Genomic DNA, 25508 nt, shown 5'->3' with positions numbered 1-25508 from the left:
TCTCCTATATCCTGGGAGCTGGAAAAGAGAGCAGGGAAGTTGTGGGGTACAAAACAGGGCTACTCCTCTCCCCCTCTCCCCCCCCCCCCCCCCCCCGTTTTCCCACAAGTAGAGACATCCACTTTGCCTGGCTGCTGCTGCAGCCAAATCCTCCTATCCCAAGGGAGGTCTGCGCAAACAGGTCAAGCAGGCTGCTCGGAGATGCTCCCATCTGGACTCTTCCTGCCTTGAGTTTAAGGAAAAAAACACAGAACAAAAGAAGCTGCTACAAAATAAGTAAATGAAAGGCACGGATTAAAATTTAAAAGTCACTAAATGACGGAGTGATGAGCATAAATCCAAGCTCCTTTCTGCTGTAGGTGGCAGGGTTCACACTAGGATAAAGGAGGCAGCATCCGCCAAGCAAAGTGTCTTTTCCTCCAGGCAGAGCCGCTCCGAGCAGTACCTGGACAAAGCAAGTGATGTGCACCACCAAGCAAGAGGAATTTTCCTTTTCACTTTTATGAGGTGATACCCCCTAAATTCCTGTGGGAGTACATAGTTGCTTATTGGATATGTTTTTCTGCAGTCTTCATTGGTAGAGTCTGGACTGGGGCATTTTGTGCTGCACGTGCTCCCAGTCTGCCTTCTGTTTTCCCCAGGGAAATTAAAATCTTGAAATCACCCTTCAGACTTTTTCAGAGTTTGAAACTCTAAATGAGTGCTGCACTATTGGTACTAAAGAAGAAAGTAATTACACATTTCAATTTTAATGAGTCAGCCTCTCCCAATATTTCTGGAAGAAATACATTTGAAGCTGATTTAGAAGTGCGCAGAAAGGATATTGTTACTAGAGTCTGTTATTTTAAACACCATGCAATTAGCTTTTTTCCGTAATGCTTATTTCAGTTAAAATTTGCAGTGATATCCTTCAAAGAATGGTTTCTCATAATGAATTTATGTCACTTAGCGCATTTCACTTATGGGTCACTGCATATTATATAGAGATCAAAGTTAAGTGATTGCACTAAGTATTAATATTCTTTTTCCTCTGGATCCCATAACAAATTTGATGTAAGAAGTATTAATTTTTCCTCTAATACCTAACTTCTGAAAATCTAGAAAGCAAGTGGATACTATTAATATTTTAGCAAGTCAGAAATAATATGAAAGCTAAATATGATCCGAATATGTTGTTTCAGACTAGTCTATTTCAGTCTTCACCCTCCAGTAAGTAAACCTGCAGAGTGCTCTGTTGAGAGGTAGAATGAAACATATTCAGAATGTGATTTTAAAGTAGAAAGCTTAAAAAATGTAATGGTATTTCTTTCTAAGCATATTAAAATAACAGTGTCCAGAAGCAACATGTAATTGCAGTCTTACTGATGTTTGCCAGGAAGAAAAATGTGTTAGTCAAGGTCTAATGCCCAAGTGTATGTTTTGCTCTAGCTGGGTCAAATATAAATCTCCAGCTCTATGTGATCCATACGCCATTATTTCCTGCAGCGTTTTCCATAGCCATTCGAAAATAAAGTAGTTAAAAAATAAATAAAGACTGCAACAGAAACCAAACAACTAATGGCTACAATCCACTTCATATTTTCAGCATTTCAGACCACTCTAGTTCAAACATCTAGGTAAGAAAAGAGAAAATACTTACCTAGTGAAACTTTTATCTCCTTTTTATTTTATAATGCCTTGGAATACAAAAATCGCTTGTGAAAGGCTTGTTCTAAACACAAACAGTCTGGGTGCCCAAGCTGCCCTGGCCATTATGTGCAGCCTTGGGCAGGTGTCAGGAAGGAGCACGGTTTCAGGACCAGCTGTGGAGGGGTGTGAATAGAAACATTCACATTAGTTGCGGGAGTTGATCATTTTCTATATGGGTTGTGTTTTTCCATATTTGTATTATTTCAGTGGGTGGGTTCCTGCCAAGGATGGGTTTTTCTGCTCTGGAGAAGCCGATGCCTTTGCGAGGGCAGATGGGCGCAGAGCTGTTTGCCGGCCGGAGCAATTGGCTGCGCTCATCAGAAGTCATCTTGGCCAAGGAAGCCCCTTCTCGTGGGAGTCTGACCTGGGAGCTCGGCTGAAGGGCTGAAGAGCTGCAGCTCTTTGGCTGAAACATGTCCGTGTGGATGACCACCTTGTCCAGAACTTGTAAACATCAGTGCCTGAAGCTCAAACTGGATGTCTGCTGCGGTGAGCTCTGGCAGCGGCAGCAAGTGGGCACGGTGACATTTATCTGTAGCCTGGAGCATCCTGGCCCACCAGCAACACCAAGGATGTGACTGTTTCTCCTGTCCTTTCATTATCGTTGTCCTTGTGCTGGTGATAATCTACTATATCAAGGCTGTGGATGTGGCGTGTATGTTTTGGACACACAAATTCAAAGATAATCTCCAGGAGGAGGTGTAGAAATGCATACTGCTCTCTGCAACAGCTTACTGTGCACTTTGCGGCAAGCCTGCCTGCGTCACGGTGCTGCCAACATCAGCCATTTGGAGATGAGTCAGCTGACCAAAATATATAGATTATATATGAAGTTTGCTATTTAAAAGCATCATACAAAACTCTGGAAGCCTTTGGTTCCAGTGTGTCTTCCATGATCATAAGAGCTAACGCCCCTTTTTTTCTGTTTTTTGGTGTTGTTTTTTTTTAGAGCTGAGGTTCTTTTTCTTTGAAAGCTTGAGAGTCTCTAAACATAACTTGAAGAACTGAAGCTTTAAGAGAGTTGAGCAATAAGATTTTGAAAGCTGTCAGCAATAGAAGTTCTCCACATCCTCTGTTTTGGTACTAGTTTTTCAGTGATTGCCTGGTAAACATTAATTGCTAATTCTGCTGTTCTGGAACAGAAGGTAAGACAAGACCAGGCAGAAACAAACACAGAGAAATGCCTGAAATCATAAAAAGTCACTAGTGGAGAATAAAGCTGGCAAGTCCAGGCACTGAGGCAATGTTAGCAGCTGTGCCTTCTGCTAGCCCGAGACACACGGGACATTCGCAGTTAGGTGTTAGGCAGGTTTGCTCAAACTTTCTGTTCAGGCATAGCACCCCTTCAGTTGAGGCAGTTGTGGAAGAAAATATAGGCCCGGGATCTCTGTATCTGGTGAGATGCTGATTTAATGCTGTTTAAGTACATGGAGACAATGGGGAAATATATACATCGATGCTTCGTTAGATACTTAACCATGCAACCTTAGTAATCTTTACATTTTAGTTTGAACACCATACCACACCGCCTGAAAAGAAAGTTTCAGGTGGCTGAGAGATGGCATGGGCTTTTTAGACTCAAACTTGAAATTGAATATATTAATTTTGCTTTGAAGCAAAAATGTCCACTTTTGAATTTTGACAGAGCTTTCCTTCTCTCTGTGTTTTTCCTCCTTTTACTTTTATCCTGTGTTTCTCTGACTAGTGTCATCGGCTGGATCTTCTGGCCTGGAATGCATCTTTAAAGTATTTTCCAGTAGGTGGGAGCTCAGGTTGTTCACACTGAATTATGATGGCTTCACAGAGATACTGAGCTCAAATTTAAAGGCGAGGACGGACCATCGCGAAAGGATGGGATTTGTTTGTGTTTTTAGAGAAGAGATTGCTTATGCTGTCTTCTGAGGTTGATGACAGCTGGTTTTATCTGAAACACAGCGAAGCAGATGACACTTGACAGCTCTCTAGTGTGAAGTGGACCTCACATCCCTGTTAGATGTCTCTCTTGGGAAGAATTTAATGCATATTCTTGAGTCGCAGGCAAGAACTGTGGTGTCTTCTGGGTCCGGCAGAGCTGCTGGGGTAAGTGCGGTCCAGAGCTCCAAAGAGTCCCTCTGCAGCCTTCAGCTTACCTGCTGGCAGTGGTTGAGCAGAAGCACCCTTCCCGTAAGCAGCAAGGCACCCTGAGGTAGAAGGATGGCGTGTGATTACGGGGCGTGCACCATAACAGTCATGGGTAGGAACATGGGAGGGTTTCACCCAGCAAAGGTAGCATGCCACGGGTCAGCGTTGTATTCAGCGGTAAATCTGTACAGCGTAGCCAACCACACTCGTCCTCTTGTGGGCCTTGAACACCAGTTTCGTTGTGGTGCTTTTGACATCGCTGAGAGCCTGTTTGCCTGCACCCATCAGGGACGGGGCTGTTCTCAGGTGTCCGTGCTCGGCTTCTCCCTTGGGGTGGCCCTGCTGGCCCTAGCAGTGTAGAGCCGTCAGCCAGGCAGGTCAGAGCTTTTGTCACTAACTGTATGTTACAGCGATGAGATCCATAATCTAGAGAGCAGTTATTTGGAAAAAAAAAACCTAACATCTTTTTTTCAAATGAGCATTTTCAGTTTTGAATTTGTGCTTTCTGTAACAATGCCATTGCTCCTGTGTTAACGGAGACTAGAATGTTCTAGGAGACTAGAACAAGAGAAGGTCCCCATCCGCTTTGCACCATGATAGTTTTGAAACACTTGTGTTTTGTTTCCTTTTTTAGGAAAACGATGCAAGTGTTTTCCAATATCCAGTCCACACGAGACTTCCTTCATCACCCAAATTATTTTTGGTTTGTTCCCTTTCCACTCTTCTGGGTTATTTAGTAAGAAAAGCAGTCTACAGTGGAAGATCCAAGAGTGAGGAGTGCTTGCAGGAATACAAATTGTAGCAGGAGAACACTAATTATTTAACTAATCTTCAAAAAGATAACGGCTATTGCACTGAATGAGAATGAACTGATATTGTGTATATTTTAAACATTCACAGCTTTTGCCACTGAGAGAGCAAGCTTTTCCACTGCACCTGACAGGCAAATGTACGCTCACGCTGAGCAGGCACATTTTTCACTGCTTCAGCCATTGTTTTATGTTGTCTTGCTTGATATTTTGGTTGTGCTCCATCATGATATGTGAGTGACATCGGTAAATCTTTAAAATCTAAATAGGAGTTTTGCAGAGGAGAAACTGATGGTATTTTAGATGAAATTAAAACCATAGTGGACATTTTTTAGTGTTGGGTGGGAGTTTTTCTTGTATTCTTTGACAGTAACGTGGAGACCATGCAGATAATGGCCTGCCCAGGCATTTTGTCAGCATGGGCTTGCTGCAATGGTGCTGCAGTGGAGGGGTGTTTGCGCCAACAGTGGGCAGAAAACACCCTGATTTAATGATGCCTCCTCTACAGAAAGTGAAGGGGAACTGGAGAGAGCTGCTGGGGAAGCTCGTTAGCTGTACGACATTGCTCCGGTTAGCTTTAGGTCTTTCACCGTAATTACTGCATGCCTGGGCTGACACTGTGGCAAGTCCAGGTCTCCCTGAAACTGGGAGTGAAATTGTAACTCGCTCCCCCGACTGCAGCAGGAACACAGTGCTTTTTGGGGCCACAGGGAAGGAAAAAATGTTCCTCAACCTGCTTCGGTCTGCCCCATGCTCAGGGTTTGCTCAAAGCTGTGCTGATGCTCACGCTGAGACCGTCCCCGTGGAGGCTGCTGGGGCTGCATGAAGCCTCAGGCGGAGAGTTGGGGAGCAGGGAATGGGGAGGAGAGAGGTTGCGAAGGGGGAATTTTCAGCCTTCCGTGGCCGAAGGTGTGGGCTTGTGGTCCTTTTTTCATGGGACTGGCACCGGTCTCCTCGCTGCCAGCACCAGTTGGAGCAAAACTTCCTGTGTCAGGTCTCAGTCTCAAGTCGAACTATGAATGCTTCAGCCACACCTGAGAATTAAATGAAGAGCGTCTCCATCTGTACCATACCATGCATGCTTATACTAGCAATGGAAGGGGATCAGCCTGATTTTTTCACTAGTTACGCTTTTTACCTTCAGTTTCACCCCTTTGCTTTTGTGAGTAACCAAACCAAGCTAGCTGTACTGCTGCTGGGGCGCAGGCTTATGAAGATATGTGTTGGGGGAGTTCTGCCTTTCAACCAGTGGGCAGGGTGGCACTGCATGGCAGAGGAGGAACAGACTGGATTGGGAGGAGGGGAATCACTATAGGATGATAACCTTCAAGGGCTTAGGGTTTTTTCAGTAAAAAGGAACAAAAAAAGTCAAGAAAAAAATGGTGAAATACATTCTTGTAAAAGCAAACCCTTTTGATATTAAGGAAATGCTGGGCAGATAATTCAGGCTGTTGTGTATAGGGAGGATGATGCAGTTTGGGATTATACATAGGCACATTATAAAATGAAGCTCCTATGAGGACTCCCACATGAGTACTTTCTAGTGTAAGTTACTAACTTAGCAAGGCGACAGTGAACTAAGCTAATACACAGCTTACCAAGTTTGTTCTCACCGGGCAGAAAACCTTTTTTGGCTTGAAATTATTTGCTCATTGCTCTTGCAAGAAAACGTATTCGAGTTCCAATACAGCTCTGCGGTGCTCCGTTTTCATCTCCCACACTCACTCTGCGCTCACCCTGCTTGCTGCGTGCTTCTTCTCACTACTTTATCTGAGACGTAATCTTTCTGTGGGATACCATCAAAGGCAGGCAGCTTTAAGTAAATAAACAAGCTGCCTGATCGTCTATGCATGGGAACGCAAAACCAATGATTTTTAATAATGTAATAATATTCTGTTTGTGTGTATGTATACGTTTAAATAGCAAATGCAGTTTGTATTGCAGCAGCACCTGAAGGCAGTAGTCAGGAATCAGAATCGGCTTCTCTGCCTCCGAATACAGCATAAAGGAGCCTGACCCCTAAAAGCCCATACACTACCAGTTCTTCCAAACAATTTCAAAATGTAATAAAAGTGCAGGTTTGCATGTGCTTCCAGGGAAGCAACTCGGGGGTGAGTTTCCAATTCCCAAGGTATAAAATCAAAGGCAAACATTGGAGAGAGTGAGGGCACAGATACAGCAGAGCTTGGTGCACTGCCCTCCTTTCCCCGGTGTGTGGATGTATGACCCCACAACGTGGGGGACAATTTGGAGGAGCATGGGTGGGAGCAAGCCTGTCAAGCTGCTGTTTTCCCTTGCTTTTCTTTCCTTTAGACATTCGGAGAAAGGAGGCTGCTGTGATGGAGAGGAGACTGTCAAAGGGACAGGTAGTGGCAGCAGGAGGATGGTTTCAGGATTTGAGAGATGCTTGGAATATCCTTCTGCCAGTAAAATGCTGCCTGTTTTCTGGATCTTCCTCTTCTTAGACCTGGGGAGCACGCAGTGCTTTGTTGTTTTAGCAGGTCTACCTGAGTTACACATGGAAAATCCTGACCTTTCAGGTGACTGGGCTCTGAAATGACTGGCTTTACTGGAGTCATTTCATAGTTTTTAGGAATCAAAGGCAAATCATGCTTTATTTTTTATAAGGCCTTGACTGGATGCAGAAATTTAGCAGCTTGTGTATTCATGGGATTTGGTGCTCCCATCCCCATAAGTCACTCCGTCCTGCCCAGCCAAAAGATTAACATCTGCATGGGAACACTGAAGTAATGCTTACACTGATTTCCTTCCTGGTGAAAACATTTAGCAAGGAAACAGGACTTCAGCCACGCCAGGGAATTGCTGACAGCAGATGTGAGAAGATGGCGGCACCTCTTTCCAAAGCACGGTTTGTTCGCAGCATGTTGTGCATTGAGCTGCTTTTCTGCATCCTCTTTTTTAAAAAAACAAAAGCAACAAAAACAAAAAAAGCAGAAATCTTTTGCTGAGCTTATGCTGTGGCACCACATCAGCTAGCATTGCTCAGCCTTGCAGCAATCCCAGCCAGGGCTGGCCGCTGGCCAAGCATTTGCTAGCTGCAGCTTGCCCACGACACGTCCTCTAAGAATAGCCCCAGTGCTCTTTTTTTTTTTTTAAAAAAAAAAAAGTAAATAATTAAATGTTTTAGCAATTGTTGTCTGTATCTGTGCTATAGACATGTGGAGTTTTTCCCCCTGACAGTCCCTTCATTAGGTTGTGTCTGCAGCGAGCCATTGCTAATGCTGAGAAATTTTCGGACAGTGGGGTGAGTCAGGGCTCAGCTGTAAATTGGTCATGGGGCAGCAAGGATGCGGATTGTCTGTTAGCAAGCGTCTAGTTTCAACAATTTCAGGAACATGAGCAATTTCTCAGCTAATGTTAATTAGACTCATAACTCTTTCTGAGATGATCTAAGGCAAGGATTAATTATAAAAGTTTCTCAGTGTTAGAACATGTTTCTTTAAAGTTTGGCATGCTTTCATTTTACGATTACCATGAAAGAATTTTCCTCTACTTCAAATACGTAAAATACCATTCTATCTTTATATGTAAATAACCACATTTATGAGTTTATTTAAACAAATCTAACTGTTAAATGGGAAAAACACATAAAAGGCCCATGCACTGCCGGCCCATTCAAAGGCTCAACCAAGTGGACTCGCATATTCCTCGTGGGCTCAGTAGCATTTTGGAAGCTGTTCTTCTGGCTGTACTTGTTTTCTCTCTTAAATAAAACACATCATGGATTATTTTTCTATCTTCATTTAAATAATAAGTGGCCTAACAAGGTGTCCTTATGTGTTCCTCCTTTTGTCTCCATATGTAGGGGCTCTTCCAGGTCAGCTCAGTGGAGTTCCAATGGAGACGTGGATCCAGTGGGTCCCCTGTTAGACCATCCTGTTTGCTGTGCCAGACTCCTGCCTCAGAGCCTGTAGCCTGAGCTTTGGCTTGTGCACCTACTAAATCTAAGTGTTATTAATGCCATGGCTGCATGTCCTTAGAGGAGGAAGGAAGTAGATCTCGATCAGAGTCCATAAAGTAGTCTCAGAGTGAAAATACCCGATTTACATCAACCTCATTTGTTCAATTTTGAGAAAACCACCGTAAAAATGGTTAAATGGGTATATGAAAGGCTTGTTTTGGCTTGGTATACAATCACAGAAGTCCAGATGAAACAATATGTCTTCTCTATGTCTTCTGTGCTGCTTATTTTCCTGGGGGTAAATTTTAGCAGATTCTCACAGTATGATATCAGAGTGTTCCCTGTTGGGAATCCCTGTACCGGTTTGGAAAGCTTGGCCAAGTTTCCATTTTGTTTTCTTTTTTACTTTAAAAAGCTCTTTTCTTATGATTAAGTCATGCAGCCAAATAGTGATGTCATTTTTTTCATACCCTGCTTCTGTGAGTGCCGTAAAACAGAAAAGATTCAAATCTAGTTCCTGTGGCTGCTGTTTTTGAATTTTTTTTCTAGAAAAGCATTGTGCTAGCCTGTTCAGGAAATTGAGTTCAGGAAATGCAATAGAAAATCATTGGGGATTTTTGCTTAATTTAGCTCTTAATTTTGCTTTAAATTTAGACTGTAGGTTCTTCTCAGATGTTTATGTTTTTAATAATCTGACACTATAGATCTCCCTGGTCTTAAGGCCCATACTTAGGAGTCATGGCTTATGTATGGTGATTACTATGTGCATGTAAGTTATTGAGCTTGGTTTTAACACGGTGGCATAAACCATAAAGCTGAGTTAACTTAAGGAAGTAAAAATCATGCAAATGCAAAGCACTTAAGTAATAACGAAGCCTTTGGCATCATGTTGGGTGACGAACTGCAGTGGGATTTGTCATTCAGCTTTTCACTGAAACCCTTTTGTGAAGCGATGCTCCAGCCCTCGGTCTCCCTGAACTTCTGGCCCAGCTGCAAGTGAGACAAAATGCATTGGATCAGCTCTGAGTTTACAAATGCTGACAGATTAATTTGGAAAGACAGATTGCAAACGCACATCATGGCCACAGTCTGAGTTCTATAAAAGTGATGTATGGCTGGTGCAGAATGATAAAAATTTGTATCAAGGGAACAGCTTAATTAACTATTCTTGATTAAAGTAGTACAGTATGTGAATTTAATAGCTCGTCTTCAAAAGCAGAATGTGAAATCACTTATTACTGTGGCGCATCTTGCTGGCAAATTGTGGGCTGCCAGAGGTTCTTGTGATTAATTGAGTTTAGAGGAGCTTAACGCTGGGGCGGGGGTTAGTGAATAGTTTTTTCTGCTCTTGCTTCAAGCCCAATGCCTTGTGCAAGAAGAGGAGCTGTCAGGAACAGTCACTGGGGGGCACATAGGGGCTGGTGGAGCTGCAAGGACAGGGCAGGCAAGGGGGCTGCGAAGCAGGGGCTGCAGCAGAATACCTCTAGCAATGTCGGGCAATTGCTAACAGCACTGCCATTCCAGCCTCCACATCGGTGGGCAGTTTGTGTGTCGTGGTTGGCGGGGGCCTCGGGGGTGTGGAGAATGGCCTGCTTCAGAGCAGCATGATGTTCTTGAAGTTTGGTGTGTCTTGCTTCTGTCATCCTTTAGGTGGGGCAGCTCTTGTTCATGCACAGTTTTCTTGATGGTCCCGTTTTGTGGAGCTCCAGTCATTTTGTGGTTCTCGTAGACTTCAGAGCATGGAGCTGAAGGAGGTGATGTGTTCTGCAGCCCATTGCGGCCTTTACATCCATCAGTACAATGTTGGGCCTTTTTACAAGAGCAAGATAAAGATAGCTAGTGTCCGGCAGGCTTCTGGATCCTGTTCAGGAAATTGCTATATAAGTTGGGGCTTCCATTTTGTATACATCCAGTTGATTATTCCTGCAGAAATGTAGTACCTTGCACTTAGGCCCCTGCTTACATCATCTCCTGTCTCTTTCAGTACATCCCTCCAAGTTGTCAGCATAACTTGGAAACCTGCAAAATTCAGTCCTTCCTGGCTTGATGCTCTTTGTGGTTTTGGAAAGCTGACGTAGTCTCTAGTTCATTGTTATTCATCATCCCAGTCCCTAATGAAAATTCAGCTCCTGGACAGATACCAACAAAAGCCTACGCAATACATTCCTCCATGTTGACAGTGTTCAACTGCAAAACTACCTGGCGTGTGGCTTCCCAGCCAGCATTGCACTTACCCTGCAGTGCTTTTATCTAGCAGGTCTAGAAAAACAGACGTGGTTTTCCAAACTTGTTTATGAAAATGTCAGGAGAGATGGTGACAAAAGCCTTATGAAAATCAAGGGGTATCACGTTTGTTGCAACCAATATAACTGAAATATGGTATTTACATAAATATGAGTTTGGTTTTTTTTTAATAGGTTTCAAGTATTGTTACTTTACAATATCTTGCCATTATATTTTGTCTAAAAATAGTAATACCACAAGATGGATGTTTGCTTTAAAATAGAAGCTTAGATTGTGAAGCATAATTTAAAGCCCAAGGGTGAATTTTGGGAGCGAGTTTATTGCTGTGACATGAAGGGTGCTGACTGCTTTCATTATATAACACTTCAGTATTAGTCAAAGCTCAGATTCAGTCAGTCTGATCAATTAGCACAGATGTGTAAGTAGTGTACTTTATCATTAGATTATGTCAAAACTGAGCTTAAAAAGTGTTTCCTTGTCTTCTTTAAGATAACATAAAACTCATGCTTAACCTTTCTTTCAGAATCAAGTATTTATACTTGATCTCCTCTGAAGGATCCTCCTGATTCCAATCGGAGAGTGTCTTCTGTGCATTTTTTCACTGTGAATAGGCAAATACGCTAGATGGGTGAGCATTACGGCCACTTGCAAGCAAGGTGGGTGAAAAACACGAACTTACAGCAGGCATACTGGCATTTAGACTGGGCAAATGCACACCTACCACTAATCCAAGATAAAGAATTAGTTTTTGTTCCTAGTGTACACAATATCTCACCTTGACCATGATGACTATGATTAGCGAAGGTCTGAGTCCTGAATAAAACAGCAGAGGTACGCATGGTCTTTCTGAGAGATGCTCGCTCCTCCGGGTACCCTTTTCCTGGGAGCGGGGCTTGCTGCGTTACGTAGGCTCCCTGAGATGAGTAGGACTGTCTGTGCCTGCAGATACTCTAATCTACAGTAAGTAAATACAAAAACCGAGCTTCTTAGGGACATATCTGTGGCAACACATTTATCTCGGAGATGTATTTATTTCGGAAGCTGCCTGTGCTGTAACACCTAATTGTAAGACACTGTTGTTTTGTATTTTATGAGTGCTTTGAAAAAATTAGCAAAATCCATTAATATTGTGGTCAGTGAATTCATCTGAAATTGCCTGACAACGCTGTTCTATATACAAAGTAGAAAAATCAATAAATTTAATCCAAGGTAAAACAGTCTAGCTCTCTAAAGGAGAAGGCTGCCTTGTTTGCTCAGTGCTGGAAATGATTGCCTCATGCTAATTGAATAACATCCAGCAGTTGCGTGGCTGAATCTTTCAGACTAATTTGACTCATGGGGACCAAAGACTCTAAATGAAGTATATTTGTCATGCCACAGTCCTACAGGATTATGAGCACTTGGATTCATTTGATCTGATGCATTCCAACAATATTAAGTAAGTTCATTTTTTATTGTCCTTTTGCACCTTATATTTTCCTGGCTGTGGAAGTCCAGCTTCTTACTTTTTGGAAACTGAGCTGTGATATGACAAATATTTCTTGGCCAGTATTTCTGGCTCTGGCATGGTTTGAAGAATTCTTGGCTGGCTTTTACAGTAGGCTGACAGCTTAGACCAAATATAACGAGAGGGAGAGTACGGCATGTAGAATTTAATTATGGTATTTGTTATATTATTTTTCTTGTCTTAAAATTATTTGCTGTATTCTGGGTTTTGTGCTAAATAAGCAGTCATTCTAAAATGTTTTAATGGATACTTAGATACTAAATAATTTTAAACAAAATGTCTGAAAGATCCTTTTGTCTTTTAGCAAGATAATTGCACTGTGAAACTTGCTTTCAGAAGTCATTCGTGAAGTCGGGTTTACTGAGTGCTTGGCAGGCAGGACTTACTCCTGGAATGTATGGGTTCTCTTCTAGAACCTTCCTTGCAGCCATGGTCACGGGCACTGTTCATAATCATGCAAAGATATGAGTTGCATAAATTGGAAGACTTCGCAAAGGTAGCTAGTGGATGTGAGTAAAGTGAAGGAAATAATGTGAACGCAAAGCCATGAACTAGTTACAGCAGAGGCATCGTGTTTCTTCTCACGGTAGCATTTGTACATAAGTAAATGACAGCTGATGAGGTAGGAGTGGGTACAGAGGAGAGCTACTGATGTTCTGCAGCTTTTCACAGAAGCAAGCTTTGAGGTGGGAACCGAGAGAGAAAATGTTTCCCTCGGATGTATTGCTTCCCTGGTGTGTTTGGCTTTGGCAAAAGTTCATTTTCAGGCAGATCAGTGGGTTGAAAGGACTCCTTACAGGGCCAGACAGGTCCTGTACCTGCAGGAGCATTCCGAAAGTACATGGCTGGGACCCTCCTGGTGGCAGACCTCAGTAAAATGGCCATAAACTGAGTGTGCAACCGCAGTCTTAAGGAGAGAAGGACCTACCAAGAGGTAAATGCCTTTCTGCACTGAAAAAAGTCTCCACACGAGCATTATTAGCCGCTATTAATGTTGGCCAGAGTTTCTGCTTGGTCCAAGAGAGCGTATGCCGAGTGTCGGTGCAGCTCCCCTGGGTCCCTTGGGAGCCTGTGGAGACAAAAATTTGCTTACCCAGCAAGCTCGCAGTGATGCAGCTAAAATTAATTGGAAGTGATTTTAAGCTTCAGGAATTTGGGGCTTAAACTAAACTCTGGATTTGAGGATTAGGAGGAGACCACCTAATCATCTAAGTGTTTGTCTTCCCAGATAATCCTTGATAACATGGTGAGCCTTCATATAACTCCTACTGAGTTAACAAGTTAACGTGCCCTTCTGGAAGCGAACAGACGAGGGTTATGGCTGTGCGCTGGGTCCAAGGTGAGAGGCTGGAGTAGTCACAGCCCTTGGTGCTGCCTGAGCAGGAGGAGAGCATGTCGATGGGCTGGAGGAGAGAAGCCATGGAAGTCTCATGGCACAGCAGCTTGCAGGTTTGACGCGAGCACCTCCGTACAGGTACTTTTACAGGAGGCCACTCCGAGGCAGAAGAGCCAGCTCTGGCAACGCTGAGGCATCAAATTGTCATAGTACCAGAAAGGCTTTAATGATCCTGGACCGTTAATAGGACAGTGCCATGTTACTACCCGCGTATTTATAGCTGCGAGTTTGAGGCAGTGCGTGACTGCCCGCGTTTCATTTGGAAGATGTGGATAGAGGAGCCTTGGCTGAAAGGAGCATGTTTCCTTCTGCTCATTGCACTCAGCTGATCTCTGATGCTTACGTGGGGCTTAAACATCACAAAATGGGCCTCTTGTGCTCCCCCATCTGCTGTGTGCCCTTCCTTTCTCCTCTGAAGGTTATTTTGGAAATTCTGCCCATACGCAGCTGTGGCTCCTTGTGCTGGCCTCCGTGCCTGTCCTGTAGCTGGTTGTTTGCCCACCTTCCCTCTTGGCTCTCTTTCCCTGCTCGCCTTTCCCAGACATTTGGAACATACAGAGCAGTATCACAAAGAGCCCCAAAAACTGTTAGCCGTGATTCTAAGCATGTGATTCCTCAGGGACATGCTTCATCGCGTGCAGTAGCCTCAGCGGTGGGAGAGGCTGCACCCTCCACCAGCAGCCAGCGAGAGCCACCCTGCATTCCTCTGGCAGGGAGGAAGGTGATCCTGACACGAGGTTCACGTCTCTGCGTTTCAAAACTGCTCCTGCAGTCCTTCGGATTGAGAAGTTTGGGGTGAATGTTGTCAGAATTGGTTGCTAAGCGCCAAGCTTAGAAAGGGTGGCGTTTTAAATGTCTTGGTAAAAGTTGCATGATCCATTCACTGGGACTGATAAGCCTGCCTCTTGAAGGCCAGGTGTGCTGCTTGCTTGGTCTTGAGGTATGAATTCTTGTCTGTTCTTGGCAGTTTGCAGCATGTGCCTTCTTCCAGGGCTTCCCTTCCTAAAGAAAGGCCAAGGAAGGATTATACATCATTTCTGCTGAGGGTTGTTCAGAAGTTGCGAGTTCATTGCACAGAACAGAAAACCTGCTGTGGTGTTTGGCAGAACGCATATATAAGATCTGTAGAGCCCTGATAGCCATGTCTTGGCTGCTTTTCGCTTTGCCAGAGATATGAACAAGCAAGAAATATTGATTACAGCATACTCACATTGTGATTTCAAGGTACATGTTGGTTATTAATGTTCTTAGCAGCAATCAGGGAAGGTTCTTCGCCTGTTGCAGCTGCTCTGCTTTTATGTGGCTCATACTGTTATAAAAAGGCAGAGGGATCGTGGGGCTTCGGTGACTTTAATAAAATCTATTTTTGCTGTTAGGATCACTGATGTAGTATATGGCTTGAATTAAAGTTCTCATCACATTGAGATTAAGCAAGTAGTTAATTAAGTGTAGGGAAGCAATTGATAATACTGCAACAACTGTAGTGAAAAATGGGACTATTTTCATACCAAACTCTTGTTTTCTCCTACTTTTCATTACCATTCCTGTGAAACGTGCATTGGAGTATGCTTCTGACTCAGGCAGATAACTTTCATGTTTGGCAGTATTACACCTCTTGGTAGTAACGTGGCAGTACATAATTTTCTGAACATTCCTGGGATGGGAAAACCCTATTAAATTTTAGAGGTGCTTTTATTATCATTGTACTTTCCTGGCTTGAAAAGAAAATAGAGTGTGTGTTAAAACTTGGCATCTGCAAGCAGCTGAAAGTCAAATTGCAGAATTGAAAGCTGGTTTTGATTAGAAATAGGAAAATTGAAGATGGTGTAAGAGTGCATGCTTTGGTTGCATGTGATTTTTGTTAATTTTAGGAAGACCTGTTGGGCTGTGAGTCATGGAACACACAGATATTTTACATCATAATCATGTGTTTGTACTAAAGCATTGTGGCTGTTTGTTTGTTTGTTTGTTTTAGTAATCCAGTGGTTGAGGCAGGAAGACAGATCATCCCTTACAGCTCTTTGGCTTGAGAGAGATCTTGAGCACCGTACCACAAATTTTAGGTACCCATTAGAGAAGTTGAGCTCAGTTTATTTCTCCTGCAGCATTTATTTGCCTCGTTTTTTTCTGAAGTATGAATGCACAGTGTATAGGTGTCCCCTGCATATGTGGTAATAAAACATGTCAGCTGTAAACCATGCTTTCCAGTAACAAAATGAGTACATCCTGAGAAGACTTACAGAAGTCCTGAACCAGTGCTGCCTCTGTTTTTGAAAGAGTTGGGCTCACAAACCCAAAATATGTGATCTGCCCTGTTTTTCAAAGCTAAGCATATTTTCTATTTTTAGGGAAACCTCGAAAGTAAAAATAGTTGGTGGAGCCACATGCAGCTTCCGTCCGTTTGCTTAAGAGTCTCAGATAGGGCTGCTGCTAGCAGAGATACGCCATCTCTGGATGCGCTGGGTTAACCTCACTGGTTTGAGATGCCACATAAAAACAGGAGCTTGTCTTGCTCTCACATGTGGCAAAACACGTGATACGGCCTGACTTCAGTAAGGCTTTAAATACTGTGACTGAAATTGGAAGCACACTCTGTAGGAAAGATGTAGGCAGAAGGGAAAGAGCCCAAAGGGGAGTGACAAGAATCGGAGGTTTAGCAAGCGTAAGCTGTAATGGAAGATGGAATTAATTGATTTGTTTAGCCTAAAATACAGAAGGAAATGCAAGTCACCCGATATATAAAAGGTTACTTTAAAAGGCATGACAGTCAGCTTTCCTCTGTGATCGCAGGAATACAAGAAGACATTGGACAAAGATTTAAGCTAGATAGTAGGAAAATGTCTGAACTTTCAGGGAAGTGGCACAATGACAGGCTGTTGAGAAAACCTGCAGTATTGGGGTTTGGAGAATGAGTTAGACAGAAATCCTTTGATGTGGTTTAGATATGTGCCCTCGGGTTATTCATGCTCTGAAATGTCTTCCTTTAGTGCTGTTTGGTACCCTGGGAGGCTTTCAGGTGACTGATCGCTCCGTTTCACAATGCTATCTCACATTTTGATCAAGGGACTGCTGACATTTGGTGGGCGCGTGGAGGATCCATCCCTGGCCAGGCTGATCTCGTATGGCGTGCCAGACCTCCTCTCATGCTGCCGGTCTCTCCTGAGGGAGCAGACGCCATCCCATGGCCATGCCACTGCTGGGACTGATGCATAGCAACCGCACTGTCAGCACTACTGTTTTACTAGACAAAACAAGATTTGCTGCTTTCCAGCAAAAGAGGGCAGAGCTCATTTTGAGTCTTTTCTGTGCCCTCCCCTACCTGTGAGGCTTTGGGAAGAGGCAGTACAGAAGGTGAGCTGACGGGCACTTTAAAATCAAAGTGGATAATGAAGGGCTTATCAGGCACACAGTCACTTAGTGACTCTTAAATATATGTTGGACATCAGTATTTTCAGGCCTGCAATTGGATTTTAAGGTAGCTCTTCACCCAGTATTGGTTTGGTTATCTGCCTCTAATCTGCAACATCTCAAGCATCCAAAGCTATTTTTGTTCATCCTGGATGGAATGTGTTGACTCTGTTGGTGCCCTGTTTTGCTAACACTGAGGAGACACACTTATTTATCTGCTCTTTTTCCAAGGAAGCTTAGAGGAGATAAACACTTAAAAACCCAGCTTCTGTTACTGAATGAAATAGCTTATAGCATTTGTAAATGGCTTTTGATTTCTTTCATTCTGCTGTATATCAAATCTGTTCTCAGTATTACTCTGAGATAAATTTGTTTGGAAAATCCGGGGAAAATCCATTCCTATACACCTGCGGACTGGAAGCTCAGTAATTGAGCAGGCTGCTGTATTCATTGGGAAATGATAATTTTTTTTCTATTATTCAGAAGCAACAGCTAAACAAAACAATGAAAAGATTGTACAAAACATATGCATCAGTTTAAGGTTCCTCCTGCAGCCTTAATACTGCACATGTACATCATAGTACATTTGTCACACTTAATAATATTCAAACTGTTATGCCTATGTAACGAGAACTGTAACTCTGCTCTCTTGGGCCTTAAATTTTGCACCACTTACAAATTTTAGAATTAATGCAAATAATACAGACACTGAGAGGAGCACAATGCAGACATTGAAAATGTGTTCCAGTGGTGGCATTTACATAACTGCAATCTACCAAAAATTTTAAAATTTTCACCTTGGACAGCGCTGGTAGTATGAGAGCTTATTGTGGGGAACTCTTGCTGTTTTGGAACATACATTAATGTGATTTTATTCCCTTTGTCAGACACACAGCAAGTGGAAGATGTGGTTAGCAGCAGTGTCCATTCTGCATCAGCCTGCCACATGCAGCATACAGTTTTCACATGTTTAGGAGCTGTGTTTGTCAGCGGTATTGGCTGGCTTTGGCAGTGCAGGAAGATCTCAGGGTGCTGTGCGTGTGTGTGCCTGACTTGGAGGCACCTCTCAGGGAAATGCTTCTCCAGTGGGGGGTGTAGAGCATGTTCTGCAAACAGGCTGTTGAAGCTCAGTCTTGCCTCTGATGGAATTTTAGGTCCAGCTATTTAAAAATCCATGAAACAGCACATCTGGTTCTCTAGATATTTCTCTTGTATATCTTTGAAGGGCATAAAGTTCTTCAAAGCCATCCCAATAAAAAGCTCTGCAAAAATTGTAGTAGCAATAACCTGCTTGCCATTCCAGCAAAGTGCTTTATTCAAGAAATACTGGATACATACCCTGCTGCAGACAGGCTGCATAATACTCCAAGTTACTTCTAAGACTGTCTACACTGTTTATTCCCGGCTATAAATGTTTTACAGACTTCACGCCATACCCTTGTTTCATAGTTAATGCCAGCTCTTTCCACATTATTACACTTGATGGCAAACTACTTTTGGGAGACATACATGAAAAATACAAGGGTATGAGTAATATATACATCTACTGTAAATAAGTGTATTTCTGTGAAAGCTTGTTGAGAGAGAATAATTAATGACACAGGCTTAATAAGCAGTAAGTTAATTTTGAGCCAGTTTTTGTTATCCAGGGTGGCTGTACAATCCAGAAGACTGACATACCCAGAAAAGAGCAAGGTTGGTTGTACTTTTTGTTGCTAAGTACCCTAAAAACCTCTAAAGTTTTCTCAGGAGTCAATTTAATCTTGTAATTTGTCGACGATGTAGTTTTTAAGTTTTATCCATCTATTTTTAATTTGCTAGATAAAACTTTCAACCATGCTGATGTACCAAAGCCATTAAAGGTCTGATGCATTAGGAGAGTTGGTGAGCAGGTCTCCTTTCTGCCTACAGCATTTTTTTCACAATAATTCCGGATATGTTTCAATGTAAGCAAATGTTCTTGATGCCCTGAAGCAATCCCATATCACCTTGATATCTGTTGTACACAACTGTGAGGGCCAATTTTCAGCCCCTTCCAAAGCTTAACAGAGGACGTTCCTCAACTTCATTTTGCAGACTGTTGCCCCCTGGAAATGGAGAACCAGGAAACCCTGACGTTTAGGGTGGTGTAAACCTCTTGTTACAGAACAGAGGCACTTTTCAAGTGATCACACTTCTGATCTTCTGTAAGGGACACCTTGAAGTTTGAAGTTTGGCAATCTATCTGCAGAAAAGAACTTTGAGATAGAAATAAAAGTTCTTATTTTTCTGGACGTTTGTGTCACAAGCTGTGTAGAAAGGAGAGGATTCAAATGTGTAATCCCTGTGGAGGGGTGATATGACTGTGAAAGAGAACAGGATGGCAAGGTTCAGGTAAGAGTTTCTCAGGGGATTTACTGGTCATATTTATTTATTTATGTTCCTTATCAGTAATTTCATCTGTTTACCTCTCTTCATTTCCTGTCTTCATGCCAGCTTTTCCCATGTCTGCATTTCAGTTTGTCTTTAGCCTTCCTGGTATATGGTTACCCTACAAAATTCGTTGGAATTCCCATGACCAAATAGCCTCATGTTCATAGTGAGGGATGAGGAGTTGAAAAGCTGATGGGTAAGTTTAAAAACTTGTAGGTGTTAGATGTAGTAAATATTAATGCCCTTTGAAAACCCTTTAGTGATAGGAATTTCCCCTTTTTTTTTTTTTTTTGTTCCTGCTCTTCAGTGATGCTATTCATCAAAGTTCAAAGAACAGTAACTTTGTCTGAGAGTTAACTGTATTGAGATATTGCAGAAGTCCTTCATCTTTCTCCAGAGAGACCTCTTTGCTTTCTTTTTTTTTTTTTTTTTTGTTTTGTTTTTTCTTTTCAACTTTACATTTCTGGTTGGACTTTTCAGATTTGTTGCTATCCTGCAACCTGAGCTAAGCGTAAGAGGCACAGTAGGCTTTTCTCTAATAATCACCCCCTGGTTTTAACCTCTATAGGCATTTAAAAAAGCAACTACAAATTACTTACTTCACTAGTTGATCTTGCTTTCAATATGCAAACAACTGATCCAAGAAAAAAAGCAGGAGGGTGGCAGCCAGAGCAGAAAGCAGGCAACGTCAGGTAAGTTATCCTTGAAGAAGGAGATTAATACAGGGGAGCCAGTGGGGTGAGAACTGAAATGAGTCCAAACCTGCAGATAGAGCATGTTTGTTACCGTGTCTCCAGCCAGAACCACACTCTGCAAGTGCTTTGTTTGCTTACTCTCTTGGAGGGTTAAATTAGGCTTAGTTCAAACTGCTCTCAGAGGTTGGAGCAAGGTCTTGTATTTATTTCATTTTTTTCTTTCTTCTATCTGGTCTCCAGATTCATCCAGCCCTTGTAACCAATACTCTTCTGTAGCCTCGTTTTATTCTTCCAAGTCACACTTGCCCTGAATTGCTGTGTTGGCTTCTGCAGTAGGTTATCTGGTGATAGTATCTCCACGTGGATTGTATTTATTTTGTACAGGCACAACAACTGTTTCTCTTCTGTGCTTTGAAGGCCTGGGCTGAAAGCCACCAGGACTCAATGGAACAACTCTTGTTGACTTTAAATCAGACCTTGCCTAGCAAGATGAATAGGTGTATGCGTGCTTATAGGGTATCACTGACTGGTAAATAAACACTAAAAGAAGCATTTCTCAGATTACAGCATATGGACGACTTTCTGGTGGGCTGTAGAAAGCTGCTTAGGATTCACCCCATTTTTACCTGCTTTTATCACTTTTCAAGTAATTTTTAAATTTTTTGTGTTTTCAGAACCCCTTTCTTCCATTTTACATTTCAGGAGCTAGAGTCACTATAGTAAAATTTCCCCATAGTACCTGGCAAGGAGCAGCATGTTTCAGGATGAGGCCTCTGGAACGAATTTGAGGAAACCATGGACTGCTGATAAAAGCATAGGATTTCTCTCTGCCAAATACGAGTTGTGCTCCTGGCATCTGTGCAGGCTCCCTGCGTGTTGTTGGCTGGGCTCGTGGAATCATATTCTTTTCCAAAATAAATGCCCAGCTGTGTGTCTGTTTCTCTCTCCCCTGTCCATGCTTGAATGGCCACAATTTCAGCCTGAAGTCTTCAGCCTTCAGTTTCTCCCATTTTGTTAACTGGGAATAAAACTTAACAAACCTACTCAAAAAAAAATGTTCTGATGTCCAGTTTATTAAGAAAGACCTTTTACAAGAGTAAGGCATCATGGGCAAGTCCCTCATTCTTAGTCGGGGAAATTTTGGCCTAACACTCAGTACAAGGTGCTCCCCAAAACTGGGCTCCCTTGGCAGACAGCATTTTCTAGGAGCCTGGGGCAAGACGTGCGTCAGTAGTGGAGTCCAGCACCCATTGACTTGTGTCATGGTTGTGCCTTCAGGAGTCTACGTGACTGAGTCCACGTTGTGAAATATCAGCAGTCACAGGCACCTGGGAGGTGTTTTGGAGATCAGGGGAGTTTGTGCCAATGTTTGCTTTTCTCATAACCAATGTTGATAGCCTTACCGTGGAAAGGTATGAGGTCCTTCTAATGATGGGGATGATAACAGCTTTTTGAAGCATCTCCTCAACGTGAACATTGTCCCTTGTGACTTGGATAGGATCCCGAGAGGAGGAAGAGGGTGGGCTTTGTGTGTTAGCACTATCTGATGTGCACGCTCCATGCCATGCCCTGACTTACTGTGGGTGTCCCCAGGACTCCCTTCTGGACCACACAGTGTATGTATGTACACACATTATGGTAGGGATAATGTGATTCGTCTGGTGAATGGGATTAAAGAATATTTTTCTTCCCCTTTCACCAGCGCCAGAGATTTTTCAATGTTCAGTTTGCCCCTGCACTATAAAGTTAGCAAGTTATCCTAAATAACATTTTCAGACGGCTTTGCTTCCAAGTAACGGGAGAAAGAAGGAGGAGGCTCTGTTAGGCCCGTACAGACTTCCTGCAAATGGGGGTATAAAAAGTCAATGCTTGCGTATGTAGAGGGCAAGGAAACTCTTTGTAAAATCAGTAAAGTCTGTCCTTCTCCCATGTTCCCCCTCATTTATCAAGATAGTCCATGTAAAATATCACTACCTGAGGCTGGTTCTCGTAACTGAGGGACGCAAAAAGTGCTGAGCTGCCAGACTGAAATTTTACATCTCATCTTTCAGACTGTTTCTAACTGAGCCATTTGTTCTTTCTTTTCAACTACAATTATTTTGAAGAATAGTACATGTTATAAAAATAGGAAAAAAATAAATAAATCATTTTTTCCCGAAGTGATTTTAATGGTAAATTAAATAGCCCCAGAAACTAGTTTGAAAGCTGCTGCAGGCTGCTTTGAAGGAAAACATAATCGTGATATAAATCAGGAATGTTGTTTATAAGTATTTGAATAATTGTAAACTACCAATATTGAGTAAAATATGATCACTGTCTGTACCCTTTATGTTTCTATGGACTGTGTTTTAGTAGCAAAACATATGTTTACAGATGTAAGTATCTTAAAAACAGTACTAATTTTGGTGAATGTGCTGTTTTCAGACATTGGTGACTCCATGGTACAGCTGCAAGTTGGCTACTTCAGCCTTTTCCGAGTTGCAAAAATAATAGTGTTGAAACAAAGAAGCTCATTTTTCTTGCACTAAGTTTTACTATTCTGTGTTTTTTCCCTGTTTGGTTGCATATTTGTTCAGTTATTGCAACATTGGAGAAAAACAACTAAAGACCAAAATGTGATTGCCGGTTAATGAAAATCAGCCATTAGGTGGCGGAATTGCTAATTGCATCTTTAATTATTTCTTTCTGGACAATTTCATCAATTAAGGAAAAAAAAAGCACATAAAATGATATGTAGTCTCTTCACTAAATATCTGAGAGCATCTCTGTATCAGCCCTACGTTATTAAGCCCTGTGCTTGGTCATGGGTGTTCGAGTCAAGCAGAAAGACTGTTTGCAGCTTACTTGTGTCCATCTGTGGCAATCTGAGGAAGAAAAGAAAATGCCTAAAATGAAGCTCCCATGGCTTTGTAAGAGGGCAAGCATCAAGGGGAATGCTGACAGATACATAATTATAATGGCAGTAGTGGCTGGTGCTGTGTTAATAGCATCTGGCAGTGGAATCACTGCCATCTGTTAACACCCTGAAATTCTGAAATGGCACATTCTTTATGTAGAGATTAACAATAATTAACGAATCTATCAGATGAAATCACCTTGATTTGATGACAGCTTTACCCTGATAATGATTAATTGCAAAATAATGGGGAGTAAAATGTCCACTATTAGCGTTCTTACCACAGACTAGCTAATGCCCCTATCCAAGTACAGCATTCTGCAGGGCTTATTTTTAAAGTTGTGGTGAGAGGCAATATTTAATGCGTTTCCTTCAAATAATCCTTATAAGCAGAGCTAGATTAAAAGCTAAATTTTGCATATTAATTTCTACTTGCAGCAGATTAGGACTCTGAAAATACTTGCAGTTCTGCCGATGCATGGTAACTTATTCAATGTTAATCACTGACTCACGTGCCTCAAAGACAGAGAAAATGAGTTTGAACTGAGAGAAGTGACACTTCAGCCCAGGTCAGGTCAGCCTCAAAGAGCAATCCGACTGCCTTAAACCATTTCGGGTTTGTCAGCTGGGTGTCATCGTGTTGTCTGTCAGATGTAACCTGTGGTTAATGTTGCTAAAACCCATCGGTGCCTGATGCTGCCATTAAACAGCTTACTTGTGCAGGTGAATTACTTCAAAAAGTATTTTGAATTAAGCAGTGGGTTGGGCCTGGAAACATGGGGGGGATGAGGAAGACTTTGGTAGCAACTGTGAATGTGTGAGCTAGCCGAGCGCATGGCTCGTGGCTAACAAACCGGCGCGTTTTGCTCGAAATTAGAATCCAAAGCATTAATTTCTGATGAATCAGTTTCTCTTCAAAAGCAATAGGAAAAAATATTCCATTTGTTTGTATTTTGAAGAATTATTTTTGAATATCTGTTTTTGTCAAAGTCCATATTTTGGTCAACGTAATGACGTATCAGTGCTGTAAATGAGAGCTATGAGCAAAGTACTGAGCCAGTTCAGGGGCTGGTTGGATTTCATTTTTCTCCTAATTCCTCTTCTTCTGTTTACTCCTGCTGAGGAGCAGATGGAAAAGGTGACATGTTCTCTGATTAAACAGAAGAATTGTAAGAAATAAATAATTGAGGTCTGTTAATTATCAGAAGCAATAGGAGGGGAAAGAATACTTTGCACTCTTGAAGTCAAGTAAACTCAAATTTTATTTCTATCTCCATGTGTAAGTCTGATAATATGGTAAATAACATTCTGGGCTCCACAGAGAGACGGCAATATGTATTTTTCTTGTGTCTGTCCTAAGTGACAGGAGTTTCTTTATACTGGGATTTGTGCTGATGCCAGCTACTGATAGAGCTGCGCGGATGCCAAACCACAAGTGGAGGTGTGGAAAGCTGGGTTTGTGTCACCCTGATTTATCGCAGCTCCAGACGCAGGAGCTGTAAATCAGAGCTTCCCTTGCCTTTTAATGGAAGCAATGGATTCACAGTAGTCTTTTGGTGGAGAACAAATGAGCTGGTCGAGCAGACTTGCGGATAAAGGCTGGGCTCGCCTGGTGCATGAGGCTGGAGTTCATCTGGCTCCTGGGTTTCATGTCCTCTTCCCCATGCTACCTACTTCTCTTATTTTGCCTGACAATGAGTTCACTGTGCGTATAGAGAGTCATTCACAGCTAAAATTCAGAGATGCTTTGAAAGCAAATGGTTTCATCTTCTGTTCTGCTGTGTTGACTTTCCGTCACAGGATGCTGGGAAGGCAGTGGCTGAGGGAAGCAGGGATGTTTGGTAGGGCTGGGAAGGAAGGCTTGTTTCTCTCTCACTGTTATTTTCATGCAAGACGCTGTTTTCTGTTTGGGAGGATTAGAAGATATCCATTGAACAGTGTTAAATATGCTGAGGCAGTTGATGTTTACATCCCTTGTAGAATTATTCATTAAAATATTAACTGCTAGGCAGCCTTTCTTTTTTTTTTTAATTCAGTGATTTAGTAGCCCTCTTATAAATCATGTTGTGTGATTCAGATATTCAAAGACTAAATAAGACAAAACAAAACTGTCAAAATTACCCACAAAAGCGCTAATTCTTGGTTTTACATTTCTTAAACTGTCACGGGCTTGATGCACTGAAGAAACGAAGAAGGATTTGTTTGGCGGGTGGGCTGTAAAGTTTAACTCAGCTCTCTTCCATCTGCACCGTCAGCTTTCCCTAACACACTGTGCTGATGTGAAAGGGGCTATATCCTGCTCCAAGTCTTTGCAGACAACAGAAGCATATGCACTTTGGTTCACAGCAACTTTTGGCACAAGAGCAAGGGGTACCTTGAAATGCTGGCTCTGGACTCAACTCTTTTCCC

The 25508-nt window shown here is 42.4% G+C and overlaps 1 protein-coding gene across 1 annotated transcript in view; it reads left to right on the top strand.

Annotated features, from left to right (window-relative positions):
• The window catches only part of LOC310903603 (uncharacterized protein C1orf21), a 105935-nt gene that overhangs the window by 67634 nt on the left and 12793 nt on the right, over positions 1-25508 (top strand). The window lies entirely within an intron of this gene.

Source organism: Anser anser (assembly GCF_964211835.1).
Source record: "Anser anser genome assembly, chromosome: 8".
Lineage (NCBI taxonomy): Eukaryota > Metazoa > Chordata > Aves > Anseriformes > Anatidae > Anser > Anser anser.
This window is presented reverse-complemented; position numbering and strand designations above follow the sequence as displayed.